The sequence below is a fragment of the Ambystoma mexicanum genome, chromosome 7q (genome assembly GCF_040938575.1).
Source record: "Ambystoma mexicanum isolate Mex_15411 chromosome 7q, UKY_AmexF1_1, whole genome shotgun sequence".
NCBI classification, from domain to species: domain Eukaryota; kingdom Metazoa; phylum Chordata; class Amphibia; order Caudata; family Ambystomatidae; genus Ambystoma; species Ambystoma mexicanum.
Window position 1 is genome coordinate 345,636,239 of NC_090941.1, and position 15,826 is coordinate 345,652,064.

At 43.3% G+C, this 15,826-nt stretch overlaps 1 protein-coding gene across 1 annotated transcript in view; it reads left to right on the forward strand.

Moving 5' to 3' along the window:
• Nucleotides 1-15,826, forward strand: part of KLHL1 (kelch like family member 1) — a 1,778,891-nt gene that overhangs the window by 906,467 nt on the left and 856,598 nt on the right. The gene's annotated exons all lie outside the window — the stretch shown is intronic.

Sequence of the window (15,826 nt, forward strand, 5' to 3'; positions counted from 1 at the left end):
ACATCAGTGCAGGTGTGTTAGAGTAGTTTGCAGAGATCTAGGACCGCCGAGGGTGCCAGAGCGTGATATTGAAGAGTACTGGTTAAAAATGAGATCTGTTTGTGTCTGCACATGGCAGATAGGAATCTGAGGAGGGTGGAGTCACTGGCATCTACTCTACTTGTCATGAAAACAGCACCTAACTCTACATGTACTGACAGAAACATGTGGCACAGTCAGGCTGGGAGACCTAAAAGCAGCATTGAAGATTGATTAATGGATGTTTGTTTAATCAAACATAATTACTAGGGGAACCTTTCAACCATTATTGTTCAACCTGCTACACCATTACAGGATATGGAGTGGATTATGCAAATCAGGCTTGGTCCCACCCCAGAAAACTGAGTTCAGCTTGCACTGCTATGTCACCATGAGTGCAGAATAGATTGACAGTATTAGCACAGCAAGGTTAGTGCCCATATCTGGGCATACCTGTTGAACCTAGGATGACTTATGCTACCCCAAAGAGGGATGGCTCGAAGGATTTTAACCAATCTTAACCACTGACGTTGGCTTGGGCAACTCTCCAATCCACATCTGATCAGCTTGTTGTGGCATTACAGAAAAAGAAAACAAATATGCAAATCAGGATTCAGCCAAAAGGGGCAATCAGCAAGAACTGGAAGGTCACACCCCTTCTACAAGCTGGGAAGCAGAACTCTGACTCTAAAAACTCCAGATCTCCCTGCAACCTCTCCAACGTGGCAGCCTCATTTCAGTGAGAAAAGGGGCACCCTGTGTTTGCTTCAGAGGATGAGTTGGTATTGCTCCAGAGCTCTGAATGTTCAAAAACTGGTTATTTCAGGCTAGGGAACAGAGATAGTACAACAAAAAACAAAACACCTATATGAAACTATTTATTTATCTATTTATAGTTCTCATTTTTATTTCATATGTCTGGCGGATTCCTGAAATTGGAGGTGCCACTTGACATTTGGACTTAAATATCAATGCTGCAAAGCATGAAGCCCCGCTTGCTGATATATCAATCTCATATCACGGCTCGGATCAAGACAGATCAGATAATAGAGCTCCTGCGGATGATCGCATGACATCACTTTTATTTTCGGTACAAACTATGGGTGATTGTCTTTTCTTCAAGCTAGCATGTAACTGCAAGCCTGTATCGCAATAAGCCAGCAATGTGAGAAGGGATAGGAACTAAGGGCAGTGCTTGAGCTCACGATACCTCAACTGCATTTTAGCTCGCATGTGCCTTACTAGGGAGTAGCATATGTATAGCAGTCCGGGCCTAACAGAGAAGAAAAAATCATGTTCTATGCTAGATTTTGGTACTCTTGCTCCGAAGAGATGTGTATAATATTTCAAGCTCGACAGACCCTGTGTGGAGAATCAGGCACATACAAAAAAATATCCTTGTTGCAGTATACAACAGATGGTTAAAACATGATGGCAGTCCTTCTGGGTGGTTATGGCTGATAGAACAGCTAGTCAGTTTTTGTTCTTTCTCAGTAGGGGATCACTCAAATTGCTGGATAATATTTAATTGTTTGGGACTTCACCCACAGTGAGTGCTGGATACATTGCTCCTAGAGAGGCAGCTGCACGGCACTGATTATGCCCAACGAGGCAGAAAAACATGGACGAGGTTGCTTTTGGTACCCTTGCTCAGCAATTAATTGCCTGGCATTTTAGGCTGGAAGGTCCTTGTGAGCGGGATCAGACAGACATGCCAACATGGATATTCTTCTAGAATATAGCAGAGCAAAAGTTGGCTGAGGTCCTTCTGAGTTGGTCACACCCTCTAGAGCCTGCTATTTTAACTTTACGTTCTCAGTACAGAATATCTCACATTTGCTGCTAATTGTGTAACATGCATGCTATGCCCCAAGCAATGTAGGCACAAGCAACCCACGCCAATCCCCTTTAGGTGTACATTGACCATAATTACAATACATGTAACATACCTTGCTGTTTCCTGCAACTTGAACTGGCCTCGTCCTTGTGCGTGCAAAAGAACACGCATCAAACAAGGGGACCCTTTTCATCATCCATCAATTTGCACAACTGTAGTGTTTACACGTGCAATTGCCTCCATGTTGTTGCCCAGTCTAAGTGGTCGTGATGGGGGAGGCCTGGTCTAATGCACAAATTGCCGACCTTTGAAGGCAGAGACTTGCTCCAAGTACGGCTTCAGAACAATACAAAAATTGGCAAGGCCAGTAGCAGGTGTGTGGGCCCGGGCCAGCGCCACGGCCTGTCTTGCACTAGTGGCGAGGTGTGTGTGGGAGCGGCAAGTCGAGTATGGCGGGTAGGGGATTCATCTTATTCTGAATTACCTGGCAACTAATTGCAGGGCTTTCACTTCAAACCGCACCTGCAGAGCTTCTGGGAAAAAAGTCCCTTTGCTGCAAGCTTCCTCAGAAATACAAACTGGTAGAGCTTACTGCTTTGTTGATGTTTTATGTAGCAATCACTCACCGGCTACTTCCAAGCTCTGCGCCACAGATTGGGGCCACCACTTCGACTTACCTTAGCTGAGTAACTAACTGAGGTCTCTCTCGTCGAGTCTCAGCATCTCGGGACTCCAGGTAGAGTCAGCATCACAGGAGCAGTCTGTTGGAGTCACACTCCCAGAAGCAGAGCATGCGTCGCTGCCTGCTGGCTATTGGCTTCTTCTGGAAGGGAGGAGGCTGCGCAGCAGTGCACTGCACACTTGAGTCACAGCGTCACATGTAGTATGTTCCCCGGGCCTAGCCTGGCTGGGCATGTGGCGCTCCAAGCAGTCGCAGGTTGGAGGGGGACGGGGAACGCACAAGCGAGAGTTCTTGTTGTTGTTGTAACAAGAATCTTTACAACACGCTGCTGCTGAACTGCATCCAAACTTCAGAGTCTGAAGTTTGCATGCATCACTGCACATGCTGCACACTCCAGAAAGACACACAAATAGGGGGAAACTGGGGGGGATAAATGCCATTGTCCCTCCCACTTAAAATCTCCCCTGGCACCCCCATGTCCTATGACGATGTTTGAGAGAGTTATGAGTGTGTGGGCCTTTGTTTCTGTGTGTGTGCATGTGCATGTGCGTGTGTGTGTGTGTGTTTTGTGACAGGATGCACTCAAGATCACAGGGGAGATTTGTGATAATTTTGGACTTGTGACATAATCTTGGTAACAAGACTGCAGCATGCCAGTGTGTAAAACGAAAAGAGCAGACATTTAGCGTTGGATACTGGCTGAATAAATGCATGTTTCACAGGACAATTAATTCTACCATACATTGGGAACTGGCAGCATGACAACATCTTTTGAATGGCTATTGTGGCATGCTGAATATTTACTTATCATGGGAAGCAAACTAGAATACATTTAGTGCTACATATTGATTTATCACAATGTTGATATTGTAGATATTGGTCAACCACATGTTTTCAATTGTTCCTGTTTTTCACTACTTGCTGTGTGTGTTTCTGTGCATTTGTAGCTAAAACACTTGGATCCTGCGCTCAGTTGCAACATTTGGGTGAATGTGAGCAATATGCTCCAGTTGGTAATTGTGGCCACATGTGCTTCTTAATTCACAAGGAATGAGCATATCCTCAGGAATAAATCCTTGGCACCTAGCAGAAACAGTGTTTCCAGGCACCATAATTGCATCACCAGCATTATTTTATTTATCTATTTATTTATCGATCTGGGCATCAGTGCGCCAAGATCAGCTCTCAAAAGCAAACTACAAGGCAGACAGGCAAGGAGGCAAAGGAGACGTAAAATGTAAGAAAAGAGATTGGTTTACATAGCTTTTTTGAAAGTAAATAGATTTCTTTCACATTGTAAGTCCATTGGTAGCTTGTTCCATGTTAAAATTGTTTTGACAGGGTAAGAACTTTCATTCCCCTTAACACGGTGGCTCTAGGCCATTGCAGTTGCAGAGTGTACTTAGCGCTTGTGTTTCTAACTGAGGTTTGAATATTGATATGTGCTTTGAGATAGCTAGGTGCATCTCCAAACGGGCATTTGCGAGTTAGAACATTCATCTTAAACTCAATTCTTGCTTCCACAGGGAGCCAGTGAAGATCTCTCCTGTGCTGTGAGATATTTTCCGACTTCAACACACGTTTTACTGTTGTAACAGCATCGTTTTGCAAAATCTGTAATCTTTTGATACACCATTTACTTGCTCCGCCAAGAAGTGCGTTGCAGTAATCTAGTCTCGAGAAAACTAGAGCCCTAATTAGCGTAGCATAGTTTCCTGCAGAGACAAAAGGTTTTGTCAAGCGTATAATCCTGAGGTATAATGTATATTCTTTGTCACATCTGCAACTTGAGCGTCTGATTTGAGTGATAACTCGATGGTCACTTCCAAAGTTTTAACTTTGCTGACTGCATGGATTACGTATTATCAATGTTCAACTTTTTGTAGGCAATTTGTCCCTTGCTTTAGAAGAGCCAAAAATAAAAAGCTCTGTTTTCTGGCCATTCAAACAAAGGCCGTTGTCCATCATCCAGGTATAAATATTTTGATATGTGGATGAGATCATTTCTGCGTCTTTTTCATATACTCCACTGAATCTAAATAAAAGCTGAGTATCATCAGCGTAATTATTAAAATATAGTCCCGTGGACTATAGTAGGTCACACAGAGATCTGCAGAACATGTTAAAAAGAACAGGAGACAGGCAAGCTCCCTGAAGCACTCTGCATGTAATCTGTTCCACATTAGAGGATGTATTTTGCCAGGTTTATTTAGATTTCCTATTACTTAAAAAAGAGCGAAACCATTTAGCTGAGTTCGGGGAACAAATTCCACTTTCCTGAATACATTCTAGCAGTTTAGTGTGATCAACAAGATCGAACGCGGGGGTGCTGTTGCATCCGAAGCCGTATGCACGATTTTGCGTGCTACACTACAAAAGCTGCAATATCTCGGACTCCGCTCCTCTCTGGTGTTATTGTGGGACGAGGTCCCTCGAGAACCGCCATCACACCTGAGTGTGAGGTACGCACTCACCCCCGGCAAGATGAAAAAGACAGCATTGGTATTATACACATTGACACTATCGGCAAGTAGGGTACAGGTGCCGGATATTAAAGGGGAGTGGGAAAGGGACCTGGGGATTACCATCAAAGAAACGCACTAGATGCAGTTATGCAGATTGATGAAACAGACCTCATGTAATTGCAGGTACAGACTGATCCACTTTAAAATACTGACCAGGGTACACCTTACCCCAGCCCACCTTAAGAAAATATATGTAATGGCTGAAGGGATGTGCCCAAAATTTCGAAATGAATATGCAGACCTGTTGCACATATTATGGTCCTGTGGGGGCACTGATGAAGTTTTGGGAGGATGTGTGTGAAGCTCTGGAAGAAATGATGGACCAGCCACTGAGGTGGGATCAGGGGTCCTGTTTACTGGGCTTTGTATGTAAAATGAACCCAGTGCAGCTTAGACTCCTTAATTTAGGTCTGTTGTTGGCTAAGCATGCTATATTGATGTGATGGAAGAGCGCCCCCAGCCCTTCTGGAAGACAGGGTGCATGATATGTCCTGGGCAAATGATAACGAGGAGGTGTTTTCTTACACACTGCCCTTAACAAATCACCCTAAAGACATATGGGGTGGATTCAGGCAATACCTTCTCAATAAATGTGAAGGAGGGGGCAATCAAGGGGAAGTATTATAACGCCTGTATAAATGTTGCCTGAAAGTGCGTTTCACAGTAAATCCAGTGTAAAATACAATTCAAATGTATGAAAGGTAATGTTGTAACTCTCTCCAAATGTTAAATTTAAAATAAATAAAAAAACTAAATCGAACACCGCTGAAAGATCTAAAAGCATAAACAGACCAGCTTTGCGTTCATCTACAATGTCCAACATTTGGGTCTGTGTGTCTACCATGGCGGTGTCAGTCCCATGTGTGTTCCTAAATCCAGACTGCTGCTGATGTAGGACGTTAGTTGTCTCAACATAATTTTGGAATTTAATGGCTGCAATCTTGTCAACTATCTTCAGCAGAAATTGCTCATTAGGGATAGGTCTGTAATTAGAAAATTTATTGGGGTCTAGGTCAGGATTTTTTAGGAATGGTGTGACTGTAACTCTTTTTAGTAAGTCTGGCGCAAAATTCTTCACATTTTATAAAACAATTTTTGACGGTAAAATGTCCATTTGACAAGCAGTCAGATGCATTTTTTCAACGTTTTTCAAGACTTCTGACGTAATAGGTTCCAATGAAAATGGTGAATTGACAGGGATGTTTAATTGACTGGTGGAGTTCTGAGTCTCACCATCCTTATGTGTTTTTCTTGCACTTGCAATTAAGGATTGTGCTTGTCTGAGATAGCCTTTGGTACTGCTTCACAGTCATTATTATTAGGGGTGAATTGTCGAATTTGGACTGTTCCTCTAATAATTTGAGAATCTCAAACAACTTTTTTAATGCCATTAGTTGAATTAGAAATGTTAGTGTCATAGAAGCCTTTTTTTGCTTGGAGGGATTGTGATCTGTAGTTTTTTTCTAAAAGTTTCCATTTTTCTTCATCCACTAATAGCTGGGTTTTCATCCACACTTGTTCTGCTTTTCTTTTCTCTTGTTTTAGAGAGGTCAGTTGCGGCGTAATCCATTTCTGGTTATTATCTTTGAGTCTCATTTTCTTCTCTTTTGAAGGTGCAACTTGATCTATAAGTTCACATATATTTTCTGTGTACTTGAAAACTAGAGAAGTAGGCGTATCCTGATCAGATGTAGTATTCATTAATTCATGGATAACTGTCTGTAATCTGTCTGATGACAGTTTCTTAAAATTCCTGCTTACTTTTATAAGCTTATGTTTAAATAAGATAATTCATATTGTCGAATTGATTCATATATGTCCTGCCAGTTTTAGCTATATTGCATTTTTTCTCCATATAACTACTTGGTATCAGCAGACTTATTTATCTAGACAGTACTATGCAAATAAGTTTAAATATTAAGCTGCTGGGTATTTATCCTAAAATGTATTCAGTCAGTAAAAATGTGCATGTGGATATTACATTAAAAATAATACAGGCACATGATGTAGTAGGTTTCTATCTACTTAGATGAGGGATATTCTTCACTGAAACATGGTAACATTCTGAGGTTAGAGACAAACAATAATGCATTGGTGTTGAGCTAATGATGCATGTATCACCTACACTCCTTGAGTGCAATATGTCGCAGATTGTCAATATTGAAAAATGAAATGATGAATGTTCTGCTGCATTAGGGAACACCTGCAGGTATGGTTGAACAAAATAGTCATCCATCCCAAAAATACAGGAATCTATAGAATGAAGTAGAGAACCAGGTTTGCAAGGTAGAAAATGAACACATTTTTACAGAACTGTGATTGGACATTCCTTTATTTTGTAGTCTTGCACTACTGCTCTTTGGGCTGCTACTGTTATCACAGGCACACCCCTCTTAAGAGTATAGCCTGCCCTTGGCCAACGTTACCACAAAAGGAGGAGTTGTATCTTTTGACTGTGCCTGTTTCACCTTTTTGATTGGGATCACGTTTGGTTTGTAGTCGTGTGAGGGATAAATATGTGTTCTAGCCACTGCTCATTCTTGCACTCCTTCAGAGCAGTAGTCATTTCATCAAACACACACTTCAGGGATAGTGTTCAACACTCATTACACTATGACCATCCAAATGTGGTTGAAAACTAATGTAGTGTGAATGTTGTCAAAAACAGACACGCACAGCACTAGTGAAAACAATATAAACCTCTAACCATCAGGGTTAGCAAACAAGACATATGACTCAAATGTTTGAAGTTCCTGAGCATTGCAGTGAAGAAGTAACAACTACACTTACAGAGATAATCAGTTTAAAAATGTTGCCTAAAAAGGTCAGTTTCAAACTTAAACTAGGAAGAACACATTCAGGAGCCTATGAAACCAATTCCAATGTAGTCATGGTGACTGTGCATACATCGTGTTTGTTCCAGAATCCAAATCCAGGAACATCATATGCTGAAGACAATGCTTGGTGTGTGATTGATGGTCTGTGATCAATCAATGTCTCACATAGTTTTCAGTTGTGATAGTAATTGTATGTCATTGTGTATGTTATGTTATTTTATAACAGAGTTGTGGAGGGCTATGTTACCTATGTAGAGACATCCTGTTCCTGAAGGAAATTGCGCCTGCATTAGTTGGAAGCGCAGATCCTGGCGTGGAACAGCAGCCAATCAGACCTGACATCAAGAAGATTGAACCTAAGATTCATCACAAGAGGCCAGACTAGACCTCTTCTAACCGAAAGCCGAGTTAAAGACCCATTAGGATGAATATCCCTCAATTAACAATTTAGAGGACTATCTTTCATAAATGTAATCTCTCCTGATGAACCACAGACAACACTGTGGAGAAACACGTGTTGAGAGAGAAAAAAGGTATGCATGAAAAACTATGTGACAAGAGCAACATGCAAGACACAGTTTTTGCCTGAATGTATGAAACTAATACATGAAAACAACAATTCTTTTGGAGAAAATAAAATACCAGAAATTGACATACTCAATTTGAATAATTTATAAACAAAGATGTGAGATTGATTCTTGTTTGACAGGGAGCGCACTCTGTATAAGTACTGTTCAAAGCTAACATTAGTTGGAATATGTCAACTGCTTACTGTACCAGAGTGAACAGTGGCAATTTAAGTAACTTCCTAACTAGGAGTATGTTGGCAGTGGCACTGAGTTCCTGCGGAATTGGATTCCATAATTTTGTGGATGAGAAGAAGAAAGTATAACCACCCTTCCAAATTCTATAGGGTGGGGAACACGTTTTTCTTTGGCGTGTGAAAGGGAGCGTCGCCCAAAAAGGCATTTATAACTCCCCAATGAGAGTCAATGATCGACATACCCCAGATGGGAATGAGACCAAGACCAAGTGCGGGTGAAGTCAAAAAAGGGAAAGTTTATCCAAACCAATATAGGGCAAGCAGAGAACTCTGCGAACTCTGAGAGCGCTCTGCCAAACATCAGCAAACATTCACATTTTGTTACAAAACCACATCGCCTATGACGTGGGAACTAAGGGAGACATGAATCGATGAGATTGGGCAGTGGGCAAGGGCACATAAGGATGTAAAAGGGTGAAGCTTCAGGATTGGCAAGGCTCCTTGAGATGTCATGGTGATGCTTGCAGGTCAGCTGGACTCATCAGGGTGGAGCTCTGGTCAGATGATGGTTGACTGATACATCTTTACTACACTAACATTTGCCCTTGTGGCCACACATACTCATTCAGGATTGGCGAGGCTCTTTGAGGGTCATGGTGATGCTTGCTGGTCAGCTGGACTCATCTGGGTGGAGCTCTGGTCAGATGATGGTTGATAGATATAACTTTACTATTCTAACATTTGCCCTTGTGGCCACACATACGCATTCAGTGTTAATTGTAATTCATGATGCCCTGTAAATCCCACAAATCGTTATTCTAACATCGCAAGAAAAATAACACATAACTCTGGGTGTGAGTATATCATCATTCTAAACAAAATGCAATACATGGAGTGAGCAATGGGTGATCAGCTTTCATGGGTTTAGGTGGCTTATCAGGGGGCACAGGCAGGGATACATCTATCATTCCTCTTTGTTAGTTTTAGTGGGGGACACCATAATAGTATGTTAATACAAGAGAAAATATATGGCCTCTACGGTCAGTCAGGGTTAGGGTGAACTGGGATACTATCGGGTCAGAGGGCACTTAGCCGGTATATCAAAAGGCAGTAGGATGAGGGGCTTGTTGCCCATATTTCTTTCAATCTGAGTCTGGGGGCTTAGGCGGTGGCTCGCTGGGTGCAAGCACAAGGGAAGCGCGAGGGGTTACAATTGTAGCAACACATCATTCGTAAGACCAGGGCTTTACATCTCAGCCAGGCCAGAGGGGGAGGCAAGGTGGAGGCTGAGCACGCAGTGTTACATGAGAGGAGATAAAAGACCCTATAGCCTTCTGGGCTGCATATTGTTTATGTTGTGGGGGCACACATGGAGCATGCATACAAACGAGGCAGAAATAGGTTAGTGTGTGTATTGGTACATTAAAAAGTTGTGCGAAGTTCTGCTTACAATATGGGGTGCACTATTCAATGCTCAGGGGTAATACATATGCTACAAAGGACACTCTTTTATACAGTTAACACACATCATAATAAACCATACATATTGCAATACTAATTGGAAATATTTGAAATCGTACATTCGTAGAAAATCATTGAGTATATATTGATATCATACATTGCTTTGTGTATTCTGTAACAACCAATAATCATTGCTCAGTGATGAGAGGCTTAAACATACACTACTTGGCTCTGCGTGCAATCTGGGATGGGTGAGAGTCACCTTATTTCAATATACACAATCAGTCTTGTGGCTTAGAACAACAGAAGTGAATGCATAGTCCCTTCAAAGGGATTAGCTGTATGGGTGAAGCAGGGTGGCACATAGGCTATGTATGTGTGTATGGTACTTCAAACAGGGAACAGGGTTAGGGGTTATCCAGAGCATATGTCATAAATGTGGGGTCAACAAGGGGACAGGACAAGTTTTTTTGTCTTGTTTTGTTTTTCTCAAACCCCAGCTTCGGCCCAGTCATATGCAGGTCACTGATGGACTGTGGAAGGTGAAAGATACAGTGTTTGTCATGTAACCTGTTTGTGCCTAGTCTCTCGTGAGAACAGGCCTGCAGCAGGGATGCTGAGGGGAGGGGGAGGAAAGTGCCTGGCTCACTGTGCGCAATCAGGAGGGGAGAGCTGCAGCCCTGCAGACCGCTTGTGTTTGTGAGGCCTAAGTTATTGTGTTCAAAATGAAGTCTGATCGTGCCACAAAATGGAATCTGGTACCATGCTGCTGGCTGAGTGTTGCAGCCACATGTGATGACCCACAGCCATCCCGCATCCCTGGCCACAGGTGCATGGGTGGCTGCTGAACGAGTCATAGTCTGCACATTAGTGAGAATGAAGGGAAGGGGAGCCTTGAAGACTCTTCCTTCCACACATTCCCTACTTTTGTTACTTAAGTAACAAATACTGTAGTTCACCCAGCCTCTTTCGTTCTTCCTCCTCAGCCACTGATTCATCCCATGTAGTTGTTCCATTTCGGCATCCAGGCCCTGCACACTCCTGGAGGCTCTGTCCAGCTCTAGCATATTTGTCAGGACTGCAGGTCATATACATACACCCCCAATCTCCCTGCAAGTCCACCCATACTTCCATATACCACTCTAGTGTGCAGGGTTCATTTATTGTAGTGTGATATAATTGGTCTACTATGTACCCATCATAGTACAGTCGTACCATTCTATATTTAGGCCCCAGGTCCTCTCCCGTTTGTACCTGTGCCTTGTGTGTCATCTGCATCCCTCCCTTAGTGTTGCCCATTGTCAACATCATCATGGCAATGTTGGGTACTGCAACTGCACAGCACCGAAGTCCCAGCTGGCACACTCAAAAAATCTGGAGCAAAAAAATGATGATGGGTACCAATAGTTTGACAGCCATCCCGATCCAGGAAGGTACCCACGAAAAAATGTGATCGAACCACGAGCTGGGCTGCATCCCTCCTTCCTTCATCCCTTTGCCAAGGTTGTGCATGGCTGCAATAACATGCAATAGAGTTCCATTTTCCGCATCTGCAGAAGGTACGAAAGTGTAACATGCGCTCCCGATTTTTCAGCAAACACCTCCATCCATGGCCGTCAACAGGTCTAGGACGTACCTGTTCTGCATCGTTGTTAGGCGTAGGGCCCTTAGCTTCACCTTGATTGCGTTGAATCCTTCTTTTGTGTTGTTGCCCAGCTGGATCAGCTTCCAGCACGTAATTTGGAGCCATTTTGCATTGGCTCACACTTGGATACTTGGGATGAGGGAGGTGAAAAATGTTTTGAGCTGAATTGAACAACCGGAACCTGTCTGGAATTTGTGCCAAAAGTTCTGTGGATGCTTTGGATATGTAATTGGACAACCTTCTTTTTCTGGATACTGGGCTTTGCATGTTCTCGGCGGATAGGGCATACACTAGGGCCTCATCGGTTGGTTGTGGAGCCTCTGGTTCTCGGACAGCTGACAGCCCCTTGCCATCTTGAATATGACTTTCAGGGACCACCATCAGGGTGGAATGCAGCGTTGCCAGTGAGCACGTGCCCCTCTATGACTGTTGGAGGTGCAAATATGCCTGCTTACCCCAAACCCAGTATGTATCCATTAATGGAGCTGTCTCTTTCTTCATGTCTGGAATGATGAGTGTTTTGTTACAGTTTTTGTTTGTGCCCATTGTTAGGGAGAATCATCTTCTATGGCTAATTTCCCTTACCTATAAAGTGCCCCAGCAGCTTTGCTGGATTTGAGGGGTTTATTTTTTTCTCCTGCTAAGAGTGAGACCTTTTTTTCCCCACTCTTAGACAGATTGCTAGTGTGTGTTTTAGGCTATCTTGTGTCTCATAGGAATCATCTTTTTCACGGGTGGTACACAGCACCCTCCGTGCCATACCACAGGTATGTAGTAGCGACCCCCAAACATAGACTCCATACCCTGGGACTGACTCCTGTCTCCCAGGGCATATACAATCCCCATTGACTTTACTAGTCAAATCTTATGAACAAAACCAGTACAACCCATCTTACTATGGAGGTACTGGGAAGGGTTAATAGTTTGTCCCTAGTGTTCATTTTGGAGGGGGTACCGTACAGTCCCTAACTCAAAAGTTTCTGGCTGGTGGTAGTGGTTACTACCAAAAATATTCAACTGCAAATATTTTCCTGTGGGATTTTCCCATTGTTCGAGGCTACCACTTTTACTGACAGCCTCTAAACGTACCCCTAGCTTATTTTAATATTAACTTTACTCCGGTAGGTTTTTATTGCCAGAACTTTGATTTAATTTCTTTCTCATATCTTTCTCAGTAGTCCTAACCCAGGTCGGGGATCCTTGGTTCGTCCTTTTGTTGAGCTTCTGCACAGAAGCCCTCCGTTCGGCGCCACTGAGTCTGGGGTAGACAGGATGTGTGGGAGGGGGAATAGGCACCCTGGACAGGGTTGCCTACGCAACCCAAGTCGCACTCTGCCCTGATAGGCTGGGGGGTTCTACCACCAGGAGAGCCACCCCACTGTGTGAGTGACAGCTAGGCTGTATGAATGGGGGTCTTGCTGCATAAAAGCAGGGTCCTGAGGACTAGAGGACAAGACGTCGCCACTGGAACTAAGAAGCCGAATAGGAGAGAAGCCAAAGACATCTGCAACGACTGAACCACCGGTGAAGCCCTGCTGCAGATCCTCACCACTTTTCTCCAAGGACTCGAGAAGATCTTTGCCTGCAAGAGTCTTCTTCCCATGAGCTAGTCAGCCAACCATTTCTCCAATCGCCTTCCAGGACCTGCCTGGGTCGAATCGACCAGTGCCCGCACACAGAGACCGGATAGCCAGGCACCCGTCCACCACGACCGCAATTTAAAGGAGCGCTCCTTTTATTTTGTTTGGCAGCACCGCGGCTGGTTTCATCCCTGGGCAGTGCAGTAACTCGAACCTTCCTCCACACGAGAACCTCTCTTGCTCTGCTGGATCTCCCGAACTGCAAGAACAGCCAGGAACTACCGCCACTGCAGGAGCCTCTTCTACTTTCAGGTACATTGTTCCACCAGGCCTCCCTTTTCATTGAGTACTGCTAAAGGTGTTTTAAATCCTTTACCTACCTACTGGGTTGGCCGCCCCTATCATCTAATATTGTCTTTCACCTTCTGCAACCGCCTTTTCAAATCGTTTAACAAAGACTTGACTGCAGCTACAAGAACATTTTGCTCCTGGGGTCTTTGCCCTGTACCACTGACGCTGGCACAGGCCTATTGACTCTGGCTAAATCTGTTACAACTGCCTACTCTAGATTGCTTCTCACCTAAAAATGTGTTGGTGCACCTAACTCTTATAACCACCTTTTTCTTCCCCGTTTTTAAATTGTGAAGTGCCATTTTGCTCGGTTTTCACCTGAGTATTATACATGCTAAAGTACTACCTTGCCTAACTTGTTCACAATCTTCTTGGGAAGTGTTGCTGGTGTGTTTAGAGTATACTACTGTATAACCTGGCCTTTCCCTCCCTTTTGAGAAATTGATAAAGTGCCATTTCTGCTTGGTTTTCACTGTGCCGTTTTGCTCAGTTTTCACACTTGCTCAAACTTGTCTACAATTTAAATATTTAGTTGTGTATACTTTTCTTGACTGATTTAACTTGCTTGTATAATAGTGATTTGTGTGTGAATATCACAGTGTGTAAAATAAATACATATATAATCTTTTTGATACAAAACGTTGGTCAGTGTTTCCTTGTTTCATAGTACTGTGGTCCTAATGTGTAAACCCTGAATACTGCTCATCTCCCTCTTGAGATAAGTCTGACTGCTTTGCCACAGCTACCAACTAAATCTTTGTGGTAAAGACTGATACCAAAGGGGATTTATTGCATATACCTGTAGTCTTAATCTTCTGTAGTGCTCCCTAAGGGAACTGCACAGGATTCTGCCTAACACCCATGTTTATTTTTCCTTCTCGAGAAAACACAGTTTGTACATAATTCCTTTTTGCAGCTTGAAGGGCTTTTCCAGGGCTGTTACCCAAGTGAGCTTTGTGATGTGTTGGGGCCCATATCGGAGCACATGTTTCTGGATCCACTGCAACTTTTTGACTGCCAATCATCGTAGTGCGTCTGCCTTGCATGTGATTTGCTCGTCTTGCCATTTATTGTCCGAATACAGTGTTCCTTTTATCACTAAAAATGGTTCTTTCAGGCACACCACTCCTTTGGGTCTTGAGTGGCATGTTTTTTCATTCTGTAGCATTTCAAAAAAGACGGCGTGCGCCTGGAAGGTGTTCTTTATTCTGCATAATGTGAGATGAAGGAGACATTGGGCATCTGCAATGGGTGACTCTTGTGGCAGGAGTACCTTGGGGGTACCCGAGGCATGGGGGATTAGAGAGCACACATAACAGCTCTCATTAGTTGTTTGCTTTGCAGTGGAGGTCATGTCTGCGTACCATTTATTGGACTGGTTCGGGTGTTGTGGATCTTCTATTGTGTCTGACCCTAAACCGGGATATTCATCATACTTTCTCCTTCCTGCCCCCTTCTCTGTCTTTCATTGCCTTTAGAATGTTCTCTTTCATTCCCTGCTCCATACTGCGTTAACGGTGCCCCCCCCTTTTCCCACTCATTGTATAGTGCAAGAAACCTTTCAGCCGTCTTTGCATTTTCTTGTTCCACACTTATAGGGGATGGATTCCCTATAGTGGTTTCAGATAGTTTTGTCGCAGTTGGAGTGGTGTCATCATATAACCAAGGTAGTTCAGATGAACTCGGATCAATTAATTCATCAATACTATATTCAGAAGCATTGTATGGGGCAGTGGCGTGGGCTGTTACATATATCACTTGTACTGTTAGTATGCCGTGTGCCACTGTTGTGTGTCCAGTGTCCCCAGATTAGTTTAAACCCATCCCATATGAGGTGGGTACCTTGTGTTATCATGCTTGTCCCATTTCCTCCCCCCTCATTCATATGTATTGATATAAATGCTACTGCCCAATATATTACCAGTCGAAACATCAATGAAAAGAATATCACGGCACACATAAACAAACCACAGTCATAACTATATCTACGCAAGTCAAAATTTCTTTTGCCATTCCTATCTATTCTAATGCTGGTCAAATCGGGTGCACCCTCTGTTGCCATGGTTTCTCCTACATGATGAGACATACATGATGAGACATACATGATGAGACATAAAAGTGTTTTAA